Consider the following 18,801-nt stretch of genomic DNA (forward strand, 5'->3'; position numbering starts at 1 on the left):
ATTGTTATCAGATGCCACAGCCAGGTTATCCTCATACCCTTTCTTTTCAATATTGAAAGTTCAGCTATGGGGAATGGGACATTTCATTTATAACCATTCAGGAATTGTATTTAGTGGATCTAAAAGTTTACTCTTCAATGGAAAGCAATTAAACAATAAAATATTTTGCAAAAATATTTTAATTTTAAAGAGTTAAAAAAACTGTCCACAAGTTTTAGCATTTAGTTTCTTAGCATTTGTTCATAAGTAGTCAGGGCATGCTCAAGTGATTTGAAATATTAGGGTTTGATAACATTCTCCTGGACCAAGCACCTTCAAATTACAGACCAGGAAGCTGAGACAGGTTAAAAGACATGCCCAAAGTGACGTAGTTGATAGAAAGGTTTGTTCTAAATCAATATATCTTGGCATTCTATATTTATGATGTGCGAAACACCATTTATAGAATAGGATCTATCCTAGTCTATATATTCCATATAAAGAATAGGATAATAGATATTATTCTATATCTATTCTTTGCAGAGCAGGAGCCTCCAAAACATGGCCTGTGGACCAAATCTAGCCTGATGTTTGTTTGGTAAATAAAATTGTATTGGAACACAGCCATGCTCATTCATTTACATATTGTCTATGGCTGCTTTTGTGCTAGATGGTGAACTTAACTAATTGTAGCATACTATCTAGCTCAATACAGATAAAGTTCACCAACCCTGGCATAGAGAATTAAGGTATGAGGATATGCTAGAAAAGAGAAAAATTGAAATTTTTAAAAAAGTGTTGTTCAATATGGCTATCAAAAACAATAGTTTGAAACTTTACTCTGAACCTCGAATAAAAAGTAAAGATTATGGCCACCCATAGATGTTATAGAGACTGATTGTCATAAGTTACCTGTTTTAATTTTTTAAGATCAAGGATCTAAAGCTCATTGTATTATGTTTAATAAAGACAAAAAGTTAGTAGGGAAGGTCTATAAAAAAGTATGGATAATATTCTCTAAATTGTATTCCAACAAAATAGAGGGGAAAATGAGAAAAAAGTCATTGTCAGCAAGTTATCATAGATATAATATAATATACAGTAAAAAGGAGAAGTGATAGACATTCATTTTCATTCTTGTGAAACTCTCTTACTTAGGAAAGAAATGGTTGTCAATGCCTGTGCATTTCCTTGACAGATTACACCATGCTGCACAATGGCAGCATTTGTCTTTGGTCTGTGGACCTAAGACATTCAGTATCGATGGGACCTTTCTCAGTACAGGTAATAATAAGGTGGTCAGTCATGCAACCGAAAGATCGAGTTTAAAGTTAAAATTAAAGAAGAATTCCCAGCACTATAGCATTTCATTTTATGTAAAGCTCTCCACCAGCCAGGCTCGTTTACTTGTCATAGGTCCCCAAATGAGAATACAAGGTTGACATGAAAGATACAAACAAGTAAGGTAGTCTCATTCCATAGAAAAGGATCTAACAGAAACATTAGAACAAGCCTATTACATGACTTAAAAGAATAGCAAAAAAAGAGTCATTAACACAAGTATATAATCTCTATCATGTCCTTTAAAAAATAACATGTCCAAGCAGTAGTTCAACTAAAGGTCATGGCACCTTACTTCACTGGAAAACTCACAGTTAAAAAGTCAGTACAATGTGTGTGGGTTGTTTTTTTTCTTTTGTCAGACACAGTCGACTATCTTAAAATATTTAATTTATAATATCGTGGTTGATTTCTAGCAATAAGGAAAATTCTATTTTGATTAACTTTCTACTTGAACTTAGCATTTAGATGGGAGAAAACTGGGGATTTCAGTGACTTTTGAAGTGTTCCAAGTTTAAGGAGATTCACTTCACCAATTCCACTTGTGTTGACAGATGGGTAAACTGAGGTTCAGAGAGCCTCATATCCAGAGTTACACAGCAGGTAGGAACATGGCTGCTAGGCCAGGAACGAATGACTCCAACTTCCTTTAAAAGGCTCTTTACACAGTACCACTGTAACTCTACTTGGAGAACTTTTATTCAGTTTACTTGTTGGTGTGTGTCAAGGAGTTGTTATACCAAAGGGTTCCAACTTTAGGGTATTTTCTTTGACATTTAAATATTATCAATCATTTTGCCAATATGTGTTTTTGCGATACTATAAGCTTTGAAGCCTATTTAGCCATTCTTCTTAGGTCTACTCATAGGTCTCCAGATGAGAATACAAGGTAGAAATGAAAGACACAAACAAGCAAAGTAGCCTTATTTCAAAGAAAAGGAGCTAGAGACTTCCAGAATCAGAAACACTAGGACAGGCCTTTTGGATGACTCTAAGAGCTGCATCATACCTTCCTGAGAATATAAGCACTAGGTTATACTTCACAGTTTCAGTGACTGTATCAATTCTCTGCTGGATCACCAAAACGATCACATTTCTTGGTGGAAAATTTTATTCTTTCTCCCTCAGCTAATGTTATATTCAAAGTCCAATAACAATGCCAAAAGTGATCCACTATGGGTACATTTTTGGTGAACATTTTAGAGTGCTCATCATGTATCAAGTTGTCTTAGTTTTCTCAGGCTGCCATAATAAGATATCATAGATTAGGAAGCTTAAACAACAAATATTTATTTTCTCACATTTTCTGGAGGCAGAAAGTCTGAGCTCAGAGTGCTGGCATAATCATTTTGTGGCAAGGACTCTCTTCCTGACTTGCAGATGGCTGCCTTCTCAATGTACCTTCAACATGGTAGAAAGAGAACAAGAGCAAGCTCTCATAAGGGTACTGCCCATCATGATGCCATCCCACCCCATGACCTCATCTAAACCTAATTAGCTCCCAAAGGCCCCTCTCCAAATATCATCTTCAACATATGCATTTGGGGTGGAGGTGGGGACACAATTCAGTCCAGAGCCTAGCTCCTATATCAAGACCAAAGGATACAAGATAAGTAAGGCACAGACATTTCCTCTAGCAGGGAAGACATACTTAAATAGAAAAGATTACATGCAATGTAAAGAGTGCCATAAGTGAGCAAAATGCAAGCACTCTAAGGGGTGTACTGGGCTATAGTGTCTGTTCATTTCACAGGAGAGATGAAATTTACGTAGAACTCAGAAGGACATGGAAGTTTTTTTTGGTGTGAAGACATGAGTAGGGAATTATAAATATTCACAGCAGGACCAGGTACATAGTTTGTGAGGGGCCCAGTATAAAATAAAGATGCAGTGTCTCTTGTTCAAAAATTATTTTTAAGAACTTCAAGGCAGTGACAGTAAAGTGTTAAACTAAGTATGGGAAATATGACAGATATTGTATGATTCTACTTATGTGAGGTACCTAGAGTAGTCAGATTTAGAGACAGAAAGTAGTCTAGTGGTTACCAGGGATTGGGGGAGGGGAGAATGGGGAGTTAATTTTTAAGGGGTAAAGTGTTTCAGTTTGGGATGATGATAAAGTTCTGGTAATAGATGGTGGTGATGGCTGCACAGCAATGTACTCAATGCCAGCGAGTTGTGTAATTAAAAATGATAAAAATGGTAAATTTTATATTACATATATTTTACCACAATAAACAATAAATGAAGTATAGGACCCTTCTGTGTTCAAAGCGCTGTACGATTGCTGGGAGGTACGCCCATGAAGCTATCTCTGATTTGCAGCGTGCTAGGGCCACGGTCAGTCCTTGCATCTGGCTACAACACTTGGAGGCCTGTATGTGGGTGTATCGGGGCTGGCAGGAGGTAAGAGCTGGAACAGTGGACTGAGACCAAGTTGTTTTAGCAGATGGCATGGCTTGCTTACTTCACCAGTTTTACTCTTCTTTCCTCTTAATAAGCCACCTGTTTTATTCAGGTATACATCCCTTGGGCAAAGTAATTCTATCTCAAGTTCAGAGTTTAATACTGATTATCCTATGAAAACAGATGAACACTCAGAGTATTCCCATTGCCCGTGGTTAGTTTAGCAGCAGCCCCAAATACATCTTCATATAGTTTCCTCCACAGAGTGCTGGGAAACACATGAAATCATGTTTCAAGATTAGTCCTGGGAATTTCATAATTCCCCCAGTGTGAACTCCGGTAGTGACACCAGATATCACCTATAATACTCATTGTGTTTGTTTAAATGTAGTCTGTTTTTTCTCTGCCTGTTTGCTGGTGAATTATTATTTTTCTCCCCTGTGCACATTGCTTATATTCTGTGCCTCAGACGGTTACTCAGAGTTAATTAGTATCCCCCCGAGTATAGAAAGTGACAGCCTCTGCAGTTTATCATTGGGGAATATCATCAATTACTTTGCTCTACAAATCCAGATGAAAATATTTTGAATGTTAGTGTAGGTATTAAAGTAATACATAAACAAATATGCCATTTCCATTCGTTAGATTTTCCTGGGTAATTTTGTCACTATAGATATAAAATTTTAACATCTGCTAAATACGACATCAGGTGAATTACATAAATTTGAAAAATTTTATTATGCAGTGTATGTCAAAACTGAGTTTTGTTGGATCAAAGCATATTTTTATAACTAAATCTTTATATCTTAATCTTTATATCTTAGTATCTTTACATCTTAATATAATATCACATGTCTGTGAAGGTAAGACTTCGCTTCAGTCATTTCAGTGAAATTAATATTCGTCATAGCATGGTTAGCTATGTCAAATAAAGTTTTTCTTCTAAATCCAATTTCAAAATGGCATTTATCTGGAGATTGCCCCACATTTTGCCCTATTTTTCAATTTAGGTTAAGAACTTTTAAAATTAAGTATTCACTCTGTTCAAGGTTTTGTGCTAGGTACTATCCAGAACTTACGCATGAATAAGAAATCTACCCAAGCTTACATTTCATACAAGAGTACAAATGATTGCAGTAAGAAAGACTAGAGAGAGCATCGTGTGGATGTGACCTCAAAGAGCATTATATGGCCCCCAGTGGGGGACACTCACATATCATTGAGCTCAACAGCGAAAAGGTATCATGTGAGATAGGCAAACAGGACAGGGTGAATCTGTTTACGCTGAAATCAAGTAAGTACAGTTCGACATGTACTTAATGAAGGGGTCATTCAGGGTAGAGAGGAACCTGTAAAATCATTGACACTGCTGGATGTACCTACATCCAGAAAAAAGGGGTGGTTCAGTTTCGTGGATATGTAGAGGTAACTAAATGAAGCTGATGGAGGGGGATCGTTTCATTTAATAGAGCCTTGCTGGCCAGTTTCAAATGTTTGTGTTTAATCTGTTGCTTCTAAGTAGTAAAAAACATGCATAAATTGCAAATTATCATTCTTAATCTTCTGTCGAGGAGAGATTAATCTGTTAACAGTGCGAAGAATAATTTGAGCTATGGAAGGATAGAGGCCAATGGGTCCCGTTGGAAGGTACGTGGTAAACATAAAACCTTAGAGGAGTTGGCAGCTGACTTTGAACTGAAGTTCTGTTCTGAATAATCTAGCTGGTCAGGGAAATGAATAGTGGCATTTTTCATTGAACTAGGAAAGTCAAGAGAAAAGCTGGTTTGTGACAGGATATAATTAATGCTGTTTAGGCATTTCACAAATTAATAGGAACTCTTGAGGTTCACGGTACCAAAATTACCGGTGTCTACCTTGATAATTCCGTGAAAAGTCAGCCGATAATCCAGATTTGCCAGCATACTCTAGGTTGGCTATGTGGTCTGCAACATGCCAGACCCCACTTTAAGTGCTGGAATATTAAGCAGTTAACAAAACAGGCAAAAACAAAACCCTCCCCTCATGGAGGAGCTTTCTGTATATTAGTGGAGGGGGAAAACAGCAAAGGACCCTAAGTGATACAGGAGGAAATTCCAGAGATACGCTAAACTGAAAGAGAAGTAAAGGAATTGTTTAAAGAAGGAGAGAGCAATCCACTGGGCCAAATGCAGCTGGTGAATTAACAGGAAAACAAATGGTTCTTAAATTTGGCAAGATGCAAGTTGTTGGTGACTTTGTGAAGAACTGTTCTGAGAGAAGGGTGAGGATAGAAGCCTGAGTGGAGTGGGACCAAGGTAAAAAAGAGGAAGAGGGAAGGCATATAGACAACTATATCACTTGTTAGATGAGTCTGCTGTAATGGAGAGTAGAGAACTATGCCAGTGGCTAGAGAGGAAAGAGGGCTCACAGGGTTGTGGGTTTGCCTGTTTTGAAGTGGATGAAATTATGGGATGTTTATATGTAGATGGGAAAATCCACTGGAGAAGGAAAAGTAATGATAGAGTAAGTAAAGGGAAGAATTCTAGAATAATGTCTTGAGTAGGTGAGGGGTGATGGCATCCAGCATACAAGTTGGAGAGTTGGCTCTTGGATAGAAAGATGGATGCTTCATCCTCTGTGTTAAGGGGGAGCAGCATTTTGGGGTCCAGATGCAGGGATTGATAGATTCGATCTGGGGAACATGTGGAAGTTCTGTGCTTATTGCTTCAGTCCCTATTCATCCCAGAAAAATAAGAATTAAGGAAATTAGCTGACAATGAGGAGTTTTTTTCTGTTAACTCTCATCAATAATCAGAAAAAATATTTTATAATAGATTTAAAAGGAAAAAAAATAATTTCATGTTACTATGTAATATGCCTTTTGAAAGATATTTGTAACATTAGACAGTACAGAATGCTTTAGGATCTATACGAGATATTGATGTTTGCATCATGTAAATTTTAATATAAAGTTTTAATACCTTTACATATCTATCAGAAGGGGAGTAGTTGAATCCATTATAGTACATCCACACTGGGGAATATTATGTAGCTATTAGAAAATAAATTTATGATAGGTCTATATTTATTGGACTGAAGGGATTTCCAATATGTCTTTGTCAAATGAGAAAAGCCAGTTGAAGGGTTTTTAAGCACAATATGCTTATTGTGATCCCACATTTTATAAAAACAAATGAAACGTGTCATGTGTATTTTTGTGTGTCACATTATTACTATGAAAAACATAATTCAGAGGATACATAGTATATTATTAACATTAATTGCCTTTTTAAGAGTGAGAATGAAAGAGTGATGGAGGGATTAATGGCTTTATTTTTATAGATCTTTTTACTCGTTCCCTGATGATAATGAGGGTACATTGTTTTAATTAAAAATTAATGAGCAAATAGGTCTAGAGACTGAATCATTCAATACCATCTTTCAGTAATATACTCAACAGTAGAAACTAAAATTAATTCCATTTTATGGTTATTTTCATAAAAAATAAAAATCTTCATTGACTTTTTGCATATTTTGAATTTTTCATAGTACTGTCCTATTTTCTTGTTCCTACATACATCCCCACGGAATTACATAGCTCAACTGGTAATTGAACTGAAGAGGACAGAAATAAGTATTTATCGAAGTGTTCTGTGAAGGCTAATTCCGATGAGCAGAATGTTTAGGGAGCGCAGACTTCTGTCCCTTGAGTCTATTTTGCTCCCTGTTTGGAAGAATTTTATGCCAAGGCAGCTAGACATGCCTATAATGTGTCTATGTGTGACTTCAGGCCTGTTCCCTAACCTCATGGGACAATATTTCATATGCTTCAATATGAAATGAAATATTTTTTAAAAATTCCTAGTTCATAGCAAAATGTGAGAAAAAAGGTTATTAGATGAAGAAGCATTTTTTTTTTTACCTCCACTCTTCTTGATCTTTCATCAGTGTTTATCACTTTTAATCTAGCCCTCCTTCTTGTAAGACTTTATTAACATAGCTTCTGTGACACAGCACTTTCCCACAGAAATCTTACCCACATTTATGTCTTCTGGTCAGACTTCTTCTCTGAGTTCCAGAATACCTACTGTGCAGATCCTCTTCATTAGATCAGAACACTTCAAGCCTGATATTGTTCAAGATGAACTCCCCATCTTTCCCATTACTATTCTCCAATATCTGTCATCTCAGTGAATGTTGAAGGTCCTTATAAATCCTTATAGTTCTTATAAGTGGAAAAAAGGGGCAGAAGAGGGGGAAGCAGAGATAGCTATCATCCACCCAATTGTGGAGATGCAGTTCAACAGCTAGCAGGGAGGTAAGGCCTGTAGTCCAGTAGCCCATGAAGTACTTCATCCTGCCAACAGCCGCCAGAGTGACCTTGGAAGCACATTCTCTCTCAATGGAAACTTGAGAAAGTTTGATAATTAGCATCTTGGAGCCACTTTTATTGTGCCTGTGTCTTTACAGACCGTATTAGTTTCCTATTGCTGCTGTAACAAACTACTACAAACTTAGTGACTTCAAACAACACAAATTCTTTATCCTAAAATTCCGACAGGTCAGAAGCCTGAAACGGGTCTCACTGGGTAAAAATGAAGGTGTTGCCAGGGCTGCGTTCCTTCTGGAGTTTCAAGGAGAGAATCTGTTTCCTTGCCACTTTCAGCTTCTAGAGGCTGCCTGTGTTCCTTGGCTTGCGATCCCTCTAACAGTGTTTGGCTGTCTTTCTCATGCTGCCATCTCTTGCCTTCCCCCTTTTATACCTCTCTCTTCCAGTTATAATGACCCTAATGATTACATTGGGCCCACCCATATAATCTTCTCACCTCAAAGCCAGCACATTAACAAATTTCGTTTCATCTGTAACCTTACTTCACCCTTGCATGTAACCAACCTATCCTCATGTTCTAGAGATTAGGTTCTGAACCTTTTTGGGGGACACTATTCTACCTAACACATGGGTTCACCCTAGAAAATGTATGCAAATTACAGACAGACACACAAACACACACATGCATTAAAAAAAGGAAGATAGAGTTGGGGTGTCAACTATGCATAAATCAGAGAGAGAGAATGCGAGATCAACCATGATATGAGCTACAGGGTCAGTGATATTCTATCTTTTGAACACCTCTTACTTAGGTTTTCCAATAAAATCACAGTTGTACAATAAGAGTTAAAAGGAGCTTATGAGTCTGGAAACACAGTAGACTAACAGAGTAAAATAAATTGGTAAAGTGAGGAAATTTGTGCTTATTTCTTCCTTTATATCCAGGCTGCCTGCAACAGTGAATCTCCAGAGGTCACGCTTGTTCAGTGTGGCTGGAGCTATGCAGATGGAAGCATCCCATAGCGGAATAGGGCTGGACGCAAGCCAAATCTCCACCTTTCATAAGCTCCCTCCCTTTCTTGAGCAAATTACAACCTGTGTGTCCCCATCTGAAAATGAAAAATTCTCTTTCAACTCCAAAACCCTATGATTTTTATGGTCAGTACCAGCCAAAAAAAAAAAAAACAAAAAAAAAAATCAATGCTGGGGCAAACTCCCTCTCGTTGCACAGGTTATCTGTCTTTTATTTTGCCTTGAAAGAATAGATGAAATATCATTATTCAACTATATGATGATATGAACATCAAGAACAGGTTTGACTTTATGTAATGCAAGTAAGTGCCTAGCTTTAGAACTGATTTAAAGTAAGTAATACTATAATTAGAAGCTGAATTAATTACTTTATTTTTTCTATGTCACCTTTGCAGCAATCAGTTGGGAAAATAGCTATAGAATTTAGAACTTGGGATGTTTGGGTTACATGCCAACTAACTTATGGAATGTAAAATAACCAGGAAAAAAAGGAAGACTAACAGCTCTCTGCATAGCTGAACTGTCTTCCCATCAGTTGGATTATTTTTGAGGCAGGGAGAAGATACTGACTTCTGTTTGTGAGGCTCTTTCTCTTGGCATGTTTTCCAAGGCCTTCATGACGTGGAAGGTCAAACACTAGTTGTGCCTTTTCTCACAAACAATAGCAAGTAAAAACGAGGAAAGTACTTAGTAAACATTATCTGCAAGGAGTTTTTGTTTAGAACCTGTATTTTTACTGTAACTGAATCGCTCTCAGTTTGAAATACTTGAAATTTAGCATGATCTCCAAACATATGGCACTTTCCACTCTTTAGCTGTTAGGACTTAGCTTTTAACACACTAGTCACCGAAAGGGAAGGGTCCTTTCCTAAATGTGGTGGTATCTTCGAACCACAAATTAATGAAAATGGACAATTGTAACCGCTGTACCACAGCAATGCCTCCGGTGTCTGTAATCTTGCTTTGAGCTGGCACAAATGCATGTGCTGTACATCTGTATTAGAGAGTTTAGCCTTGAAATTCCTTTGTCCCATGCAATATGTGTTAACTAAAAGAAAAAGAAAGGAGCAGACATGCTTCACCCAGATGTGATATTTAGTCAGCCTGGAAAGTCTTTCTTTCACCATGGCTTTACTGTCACAAAACAGCACCCCACTGGTGCTGGCCTCCTGGATCCAATTTAAATCGATGATTGCTGGTGAATTATTATCCACATTTCTAATCAGCTAATTACAGTACATGTGCTGTGCAGGACAAGAGTGCTGCAATTTATTCCAATAGCTTGATTCTCAGTTTCATGTTTACAAATTCTACATTTAATTAATTATCTTCTGTGTGAGCCACATTAATTTTTGAGTGTCTTTAAAAGGTTAGAAAAAAATAAATCCAAATCATTGTTAAAGTTTTATCAGAAAATAAAGACTTGTATCACAACATTGTTATGTTCATTTCTGGAAAACAATGCACAATGATTTAGGCTGGTGATAGTCACTATTTTCTCTCAATCTGAGACGCCAGATAATGTGGAAAGTGTTGATACTGTTTTTGTTTTTTCCACCTTCCCTTTCTCTCTTCTCTTGCCCTGTCTCTTTTCTCGCCTCTTTTTCTTTCCCCTTTAAACTATAAGCCATATTTAGTTGTGCTAATTAGGTAACGTAAATGCCGAATGGATTAATAAATGTTTCCATTTTATAATATATTCTCCACTCTGACACCATGATTTTGAAGCACATAAAGTTAACAAAAAAGATTTGTAACTGATTTCAATTAGGTTTTTCAATTCTTTGCATATATAAATGTTTCTAAAGCATTGAAAAATAGTGTAAGAATATGGTTTGCTTTTCAAGTATATGAACAATCCTCTTTAAAATAACATTTGTCAAGTAGTAAATATTATAGAGAGCTTCTGCGCCAAACGTTACACTTGGATGCTGCAGACCAGAGAGCAGTGGTGTTCTGACCATGTGCTGATGAATGCTGGGGTTTTGCAGAGGCTCTATGAACATTCCTTAAAATATAATTTAAAACACTCTTGTAAGACTTTTTGTGTCCACCAACTTGTTAACTTATGAAGATAGGTATGTTTGTTTTTGGTGTAGATCATGAAATAAACTTTCTCTTTCAATCACTGTGCATATGACTCATCATATATATATGATGAGTAAATATATATATATTTAATATATATATATATATTTAAAAATATATATATATATTTTTAAATCAAATGGATGACTGTACTGGTCTTTGCACTAGTCACGTTAAAAAGAAAAACTCACTTCTGTGAATGTCCCCTTATATAAAATGGTGGAAGTAAAAAATAATTTGACCACATTCAGACCCATGGAATTAAAAGTTGACTACATATTTCATACAGCATAATACGTACAGATGTACATGCATATAATTTATAAATACACATATGTAAATATGCACTTATGCGTATTTGTAAGTATATAGATAAATGTATATTTATAAGTAAACAGATGTAGATATAGGTAATCCTCAAATACGTTTATTGGTAGAGATGTTTGAACAAAAGTTTGGAGACGGCAACTTAAGATATAAGTCCTGTAAAGGAATGGATCTTTTTATCCATATACTTCTAGAACCTAGCACAGTTTGTTGCATGTTTTAGGAGTCAATAAATATTAATTAAATACATTAATGGTATCTTCAACTCTCTTGCATAGAGCTCAAACATCAGTCAAGTCTCAGACACATCTGTTTGGCGTATGCTCTTGTTTTTGTAGTCAGTGTGCAATATCAGGCAATGTTTTAATGACGAGTAGTAAGGTGATATTAAAGATAGATTTAACACATATTTATGTTTCTCTGTATTTTATGTTTCTAATAGGGAGTCAACTATTGTTAAGTAATTAGTACCATAGAAACCCTCTAACTGGACATTTCATGACTCACTGTACTGCAGAAGGGATCCATTTCCTCTGAAAGCCCATGGTATGGTGGATTTTCAAAATTACTGAGACACTTCATTGCATGTCTATGCACTCCTGCTCCTGGAAGGTGTACTGTATGGTAATCAAGAGCCATTTATCTTTGTTTCCAAACCTTTTATGCTAGTTGTTCTTTTATTTACTGACACATTAAATTTAATTGTTCATGTAATTGAATCAATTGTTATGTAAGCAGATGAAATATGGGAGCCCAAAGAAATGTTTCTAAGAAAAGTAATTTAGGTGATTTGGATAGTTTGAGTTAAAATCCCAATTAAACTGGGTATAGAAAAAACAATTATAAATTATTGGCAAAAGAATCATAAAACTCTAGATGAGTTTCACGTGCAAATTACTGCTAAAGTACCCCTAAGTTTCTGCTATGTTTTCAAGAAACGGATACTAGACTTTATGGATGAAGTATTGAAATATTTTGTGTAAAAAGATATTAAGAATCTCTGAGGAGCAGTCGCTTGCATAGAAAAGGCCTTATCCATAGCTTAAAAATAGCTACTGTGTGGACCTTTGTATGTTTTACATAAAAATTAAGTTTGTATCCTTTCATAATCCTGTCCTTAATTGTTCTTTTGACACACAGACTAATTAGCAATCTAATTGTGTCAATCCACAGGACTTCTACTATAATTTGACCTTGAGATTTCCTTCTACACTGCTCTCAGTGCTTCTGGGACAATGTAATTGAAAGGTCTTGAGACTAAAAGACAAGGTGTTAAAAATCTATTACCATTTGCGACTTAATTGTGTGCGTCATGTTTGTCTTGATATTGTACAACCTAAAGAAAATTCAGAAGTGAAAAAGTATAGCTGAGAGACGTGAAAATAAATGTTACTCAGATCCCCTCATTTCAAATGTCTCTCAAAATAGCCTTGTTGTTTTTACTGATTAACTACAAAATAAGTAGATTACAAATACAAACCTAAGCAAGAAATTCTAAAGCACATTTTAATTTACTGGGAGAATCTGTGTAAGTTTTCTTATGAAGAATGTTTCTTTATCAAAAATGTTTCAAATGCTCTATTTGAGAGTGTACAAAAATTATTCAGACTCTGGATTTTCAAGAAACAAAAGTAAGGACAACATCACATTGGCTCAAAGGAAATTAATGATGATGAGCTTACTTCCCACTAAGGGGATAGGGAGACTTTGCCTAGGAAGTGTTGTTTAAACTCAGCCTTAAAATAATAAGCAATTTTCTGGCAGATAGCTAGAGGGAAAGGTAATTGCAGAGAGAGGAGAAACTGGGCCAGCAAAGGGTGATATAAGAGTAGCAGAAAGTATTTACAGAGAAGGGAAGAAGGTATTGATCTTGGAGTCAAAGAAGGGAGGGAGTTGCCTGCAGGCCACGGTCATGGAACTTTTAAGTTGATTTTCTTGAATCTCTGATGTTGCTTGAGCCTGAAAAATGACATCAATCATTAATTTATGGCATATCTGTTAATGATGGGTATAAAGTATTATGGGAGAACCTATGAAACCGTGACTCATTCTGCCTGTAGGGAAGCTTCTTCATAGAGGAGATAACACTTCGTTTTGACTTGATATATACATGCTTTGAGACTACGTACAGGGCATTGAAAGGGGAAGAGACCAAAGGCAGAAACACTCACATAAGGTGCAATGCAAAATAATTCATGAACTTAGTAAAACAGTTTCCCTTCATTTCAGGGCAATTACTGTTGATTTTTAAAAGTAAATTCCAAATCAATGGAATTTAAATTGAGAAATTTTCATTTTCTTCTACTTTATTAGTCCTTTTCCCTTGTATTCAGAAATTTCACCATGAAGTTAGTGTCTTGAAAGCATTTGACTAAAGTGAAGAATTAATTTAAAAAAACCTTTAGATCACAAACGAATTATTATTCTTAAGTGAAATGAAAGTTAAAAAAATGTATAATTTTATTGTGTAGAAAAATAAAATGTTTGTTCAAATTGTGTTTTTTTTTGAAAGGTTACTAAGATTGAATTTTTAAATGTTTTTGAAAGATTTCTAATTGTTGTCATATGGTTCAATTTCATGTACATTTATGAAAAATGTCTTTTTTAGTCATTAAGGAACTTCCTTCTATAAATTACTGAAGAATATGTTTCTTACAACATTTACTTTTGGTTTTTTACATGATTAATAGGGAAAGGAAGTACAATTGTATCATTTTTGTCAGTGCTGTACTGGCTTTCACTTGAGAGATTAGCATGTAAATAAGCAGAATAGCAACAAAATAGCTTTGCAGTACAGAAGTGCCTTATATAATATATATGGTATAAGAAACTATGAATACAGTCTATATATGGAATCATTTTAAAATGTTAGGAAGGTTGACATTTGCAGAATTTATGGCATTCATATATTGAGAGCTGTAATTTTGTGTATTAGGGTACTTATTTTTAAAACAAAAATTTTAAATTAATACTTAAAAAAAATTCAAATGTCAATAAGACAAAAAAATTACTTTTTATCTTACCATCCCAAAAAGTACTTTGTAGGATATACCTTTTATGTATACATAAAACTGTGTAAATGACTTTTTTAAAAACTATTTTCTAATAGAAATTGCACTGATACATCATTTTTTTACTTCAGGTCTTTTTTTCATTATATTCTTTTAGCCTCTTTTAATAGTCTAAATTATTTTTCAAGAAATGATCTTAATGACTTACACAAATATTGTCATATTGATGTACTATTTATCATATTTTATTTAACCAATCATCTAAGATTGGCATTTACACTGTTCTTATTGCCTCTAATGTAACCATCATGGGGATTAACTGTCTGAGACTTAAATATTTGTACCTGTCTCTTAGAGGAGAGTACAGGGATATAGGCAGTAGGTAAGTATCTTAAGGCTTTTGATTCATCGTGTGAAATAGCTATTCAATTTATATGCATACTTTCTCTAAACTCTCCCATCCTAGATAATATTTTGTTTCGTTTTTGCTTTTGTTATTTTTTGTAGTTTTCTGTTTAAAAATCATTTATTTGATATTGAACATGTTTTATATTAATTAGCTGTTTGTATTTTTTGTGTGAATTACACATTCATGTACTTTTCCGTGCATTTATATGGGTACTTTTTGTCATTTAGGTTGCAAGTATTTTTCTCCTCTTGTCCTTTGCTTTGATATTTTGTTTATGGCCTTTTTGAAATGCAGATATTTATAATTTGATGAGTCTAATCTAAATATGTTGCTTCCTGGTCTAGTCTCTTAGGTACATGCACCGTGTTTGTGGGTGGGGGTAGTTGTTTGCTTGCTTGTGTGTGTATGTGTGTGTCTGGCGTGGGGCTGTGTTAAGGAGGCACATAAAAAGGGAAAAGCACTCAGGTAAATTTTGAAATTTTATTCCACTACATATTATTAAATTTCATTCAGGACAAAGTCAAAGAGCTTATATGTAAACTGTTCATATACTTATTAATTTAAATATTCACTTAAGTTGCAGTGTTGAGACCTTAACAATATTGTGGGGCTAATAAGTTCCCTCTAAAAGGAAGGTATTACTTTTACAATCAGAAACCAATATACTACTCAATAAATATCTACTACTCAAAATCAATGTACTACTCAACATCAATGTATTTGTGTGGTTTTGACAATACAAGAGATAATTCCTAGGAAGATGAAAACTACATTTGTGTTAGAAGACAAAAATCAGTGCTAAGTCTCTCAGAACACTTCAGACAAATTAAGCTGTGATTGCCACAACAAAAATTTTATCTGATGAGAACTGAAAGCTGACTACATGATTACCAATAAATGTTTCCCATTAGCAGTGACACTGTACATGTTAAATGATGAAATGCTGTTAACAAACATAGAACTTTCAGTGATGCAAACAATATTTCATCAAATGGATTCTCTGCATGTGGTAAAATTTCACCAAGTATAAAAATTTTATGAACAATATTTTATAAAATACGTATTTGTATATTTGGTAATACTATAGAGAAAAAGCAAGAAATGAAAAACAAATTTTAGTTTAGTGGTTACCTCTGGGAGAGAGGGAGATGGTAAATATGGTACAACAAGGGTACCGAGAATGTGTGAGTGGTGTTACACAGGCTTTGCATGAATAAGCTATGAAAATATTAATAATTAATTTTTAAAATTACAATTTTAAAAGAAATGAATGAAGTGACGGTCAATATTTACTGCATGTGTCCTGCGCCAAGCATGTCCCTCATATTCTGGTTCCCTTTTCCCCATCCTGTTCCCACCCACTATATTGACCTGCTTCACTTGTTGGGTCTCTTTTCTGCCTCTGGTGTTCCCACAGTCTCAGATTCATGTTTTCCAAATGGAGACTCAGTGAGTCAAAAAAAAAAAATAACCCTAACGTATGAAAGTTGTTAATAAAAGATGTAGGGCCTCTTCTCTCCTTTGTCTCACGTTATCAATGACCTTCAGAGACAGTGCCCCACACCTTTGCTGTCTACTTAAAACTGTAAACTGATGTTTGATGTTCACTCCAAACTTCTTTTCTCACCTCCACATGTCTATATTCAGCTGCATTCTCTACTTGTGTGTCAAACCTATATAAACTGAATAGCTAAATCTTCACACTTACCTCAGGACTCCTCTTCCTGTGCCACATCTTGATGAATTGCAGGGCAACTGTAAAATGGTGCAGGTAAGACACATAGGAGGCATCCTAAAGTCATCCCCTCCCTTACATCTCCATTTCCAGTGACTCCACCTTTGCTGTGTTTCCTTTTTCCTTTCTTCTCACTGCTATAATTTAGGGCTTCATTTTTACTCAGCTAGATCACATATGTAGTAAAAAATAGCAAAGTGGCCTCCTTATTGATCTGTTATGTTGCCTACTCAAATTTAGTTTCTATACAGAATGGACATTCTAGAACATTGATCTGTCAATGTCATCCTCCTGTTCAAAAATCATTATGTCTCCTGAACATCTATATCAGTGGTCTCCAAAGCATAAGCCTCAGGGTGATCAAGGGGAGGCTGTGGAGTGCATGAGGAAAATATTAGCACTAATATTTGGGTTTTAAATTTATTTTTATGGAGATATAATTAACATAGAACACTGTGTAGGTTTAAGGCAAACAACTTCTTGATTTGATACATTTGTATATCATAATATGATAATGATTGTAGCTAACACCTCTATTATGTAATGTAATTATCATTTCTTTTTGTGCTGAAAACATTTTGCTGTTTTGAATGTAAAAAAATCAGGAAACAATTAATCTTTATTAGTATTAAAATGGGGATTGGCACTTTTTTTTCCATTCAATCTATATATTCTATGGCCATTGGTTATGAACAGTATCAAGATATATTTAGGAAAACAGTGGGAATTTAAAAGCGAGAAGTCGGCAGTCGTTCCTTTGCTTGTTTCCTTTCTTTGAGCATATATTGACATATTGCAGTTTATGTGTGCCAGGTTAAATGGATTTACTAATTATAATATCTGGCTTTAACTAAACTAACCCTCAGAAAATGGACAAGAAGCTAAGAAATATTTCTGCAAAATGGAAGGGAAGGAGGGAGGGAGAAGGGGGAACGGAGGGGAAGAAAGGAAGGAAAGAAGGAAAGAGGGAGGAAGATAGGGAGGGAAAGAAAGAAAGCTTGCCTATTAGGAATAATGCTGATGATAAAAACACAAGTAACAATTTAAAAGTAGCAGAGGTGACCCCATGCATGTGGTAGAAGCTCCTATCATTCACATTAGAGATAAAAACAGTGATGAGCTGATTAGAATGGCAAGAAGTTGGCCAAACTAAATTAGATTTTAGCAAGAAGACAATGGAAGCATGGATTTACAGCCACTATCTTTAACAGTGAATCTTATCAGGCGAGTATACTGAGCCTTCAGATTTTAGTAATGACAGTATGCAGTTCCAGTAATTTGCAAGTTAAACACCTAGAACAATTTTTTGAAGCAAACTCTTGCTGGCTATGGGAAAGAACATTTTGAAAATTTCCTGCTATTATTTTATTGCTGAAGATAATTTTAAGACAATTCTAAATAATCATCTCTATTCAAAATTTTAGAAAGTGATTGACATAAGGGAAGATGGAAATTTGCTAACTGTGTTTTAACCAACACTATTGTGTAATGTGTGGATGGAGTTGAAAAGTAAGTGTCATGATTTAGTGAGTGCGGCTCGGGTTGCACTTTGTCTACTTGCATCTAAATAAGTAAGTTTGTGAGTTACCTTTTTTCTGCTCTGACAGACATCAAGAGCAATTGGGCAACAAATCCTAATTTAGAAACAGATTTTTAAAGCACTATTTCACTATTAGATGTAAATTTGGGAGGGAAATGAAGCATGATTATTTTTAAAATATCCCATATTTCGTCTCTGGTGCATCCTTTCAAAAATATGTTTTATGTATTTCAACATGCATACATGATAATAAAGGAATAAATGTATGTATTTATCTATTTAAAATAAACAGAGGACACAAGTTTAAAATACTTTTGTTTTTTATTTTATTTTTACTGATAGTGCATATTTTAAAAAATTGATAAAATTAGCCAAAATTTAGTATATTTAGGGAATAGAGGATATTTAAGAAAGGCAGGGTAAAATTAAAAGTTTTAACAAGAAAAAAGGGCCATTCAGAATTCTGAGCATCTCATTTAAATATAGTGGATAATGAATGTCACCATCTGGTTTCCCCTGGAAGAAGGTACTTGTGAGGTAGACACAGGCATAAAAGTGTGAAAAGACAGCTGACATCCTGAGAGCAAAGGAAAAATTAGAAACGATTTCAGAAGTGTTTACTCA

General features: G+C 35.0%; 1 protein-coding gene across 1 annotated transcript in view; it reads left to right on the plus strand.

Moving 5' to 3' along the window:
- The window catches only part of CFAP299 (cilia and flagella associated protein 299), a 521,988-nt gene that overhangs the window by 264,758 nt on the left and 238,429 nt on the right, over positions 1-18,801 (plus strand). The window lies entirely within an intron of this gene.

This window comes from Rhinolophus ferrumequinum, chromosome 5 (genome assembly GCF_004115265.2).
Source record: "Rhinolophus ferrumequinum isolate MPI-CBG mRhiFer1 chromosome 5, mRhiFer1_v1.p, whole genome shotgun sequence".
NCBI lineage: Eukaryota > Metazoa > Chordata > Mammalia > Chiroptera > Rhinolophidae > Rhinolophus > Rhinolophus ferrumequinum.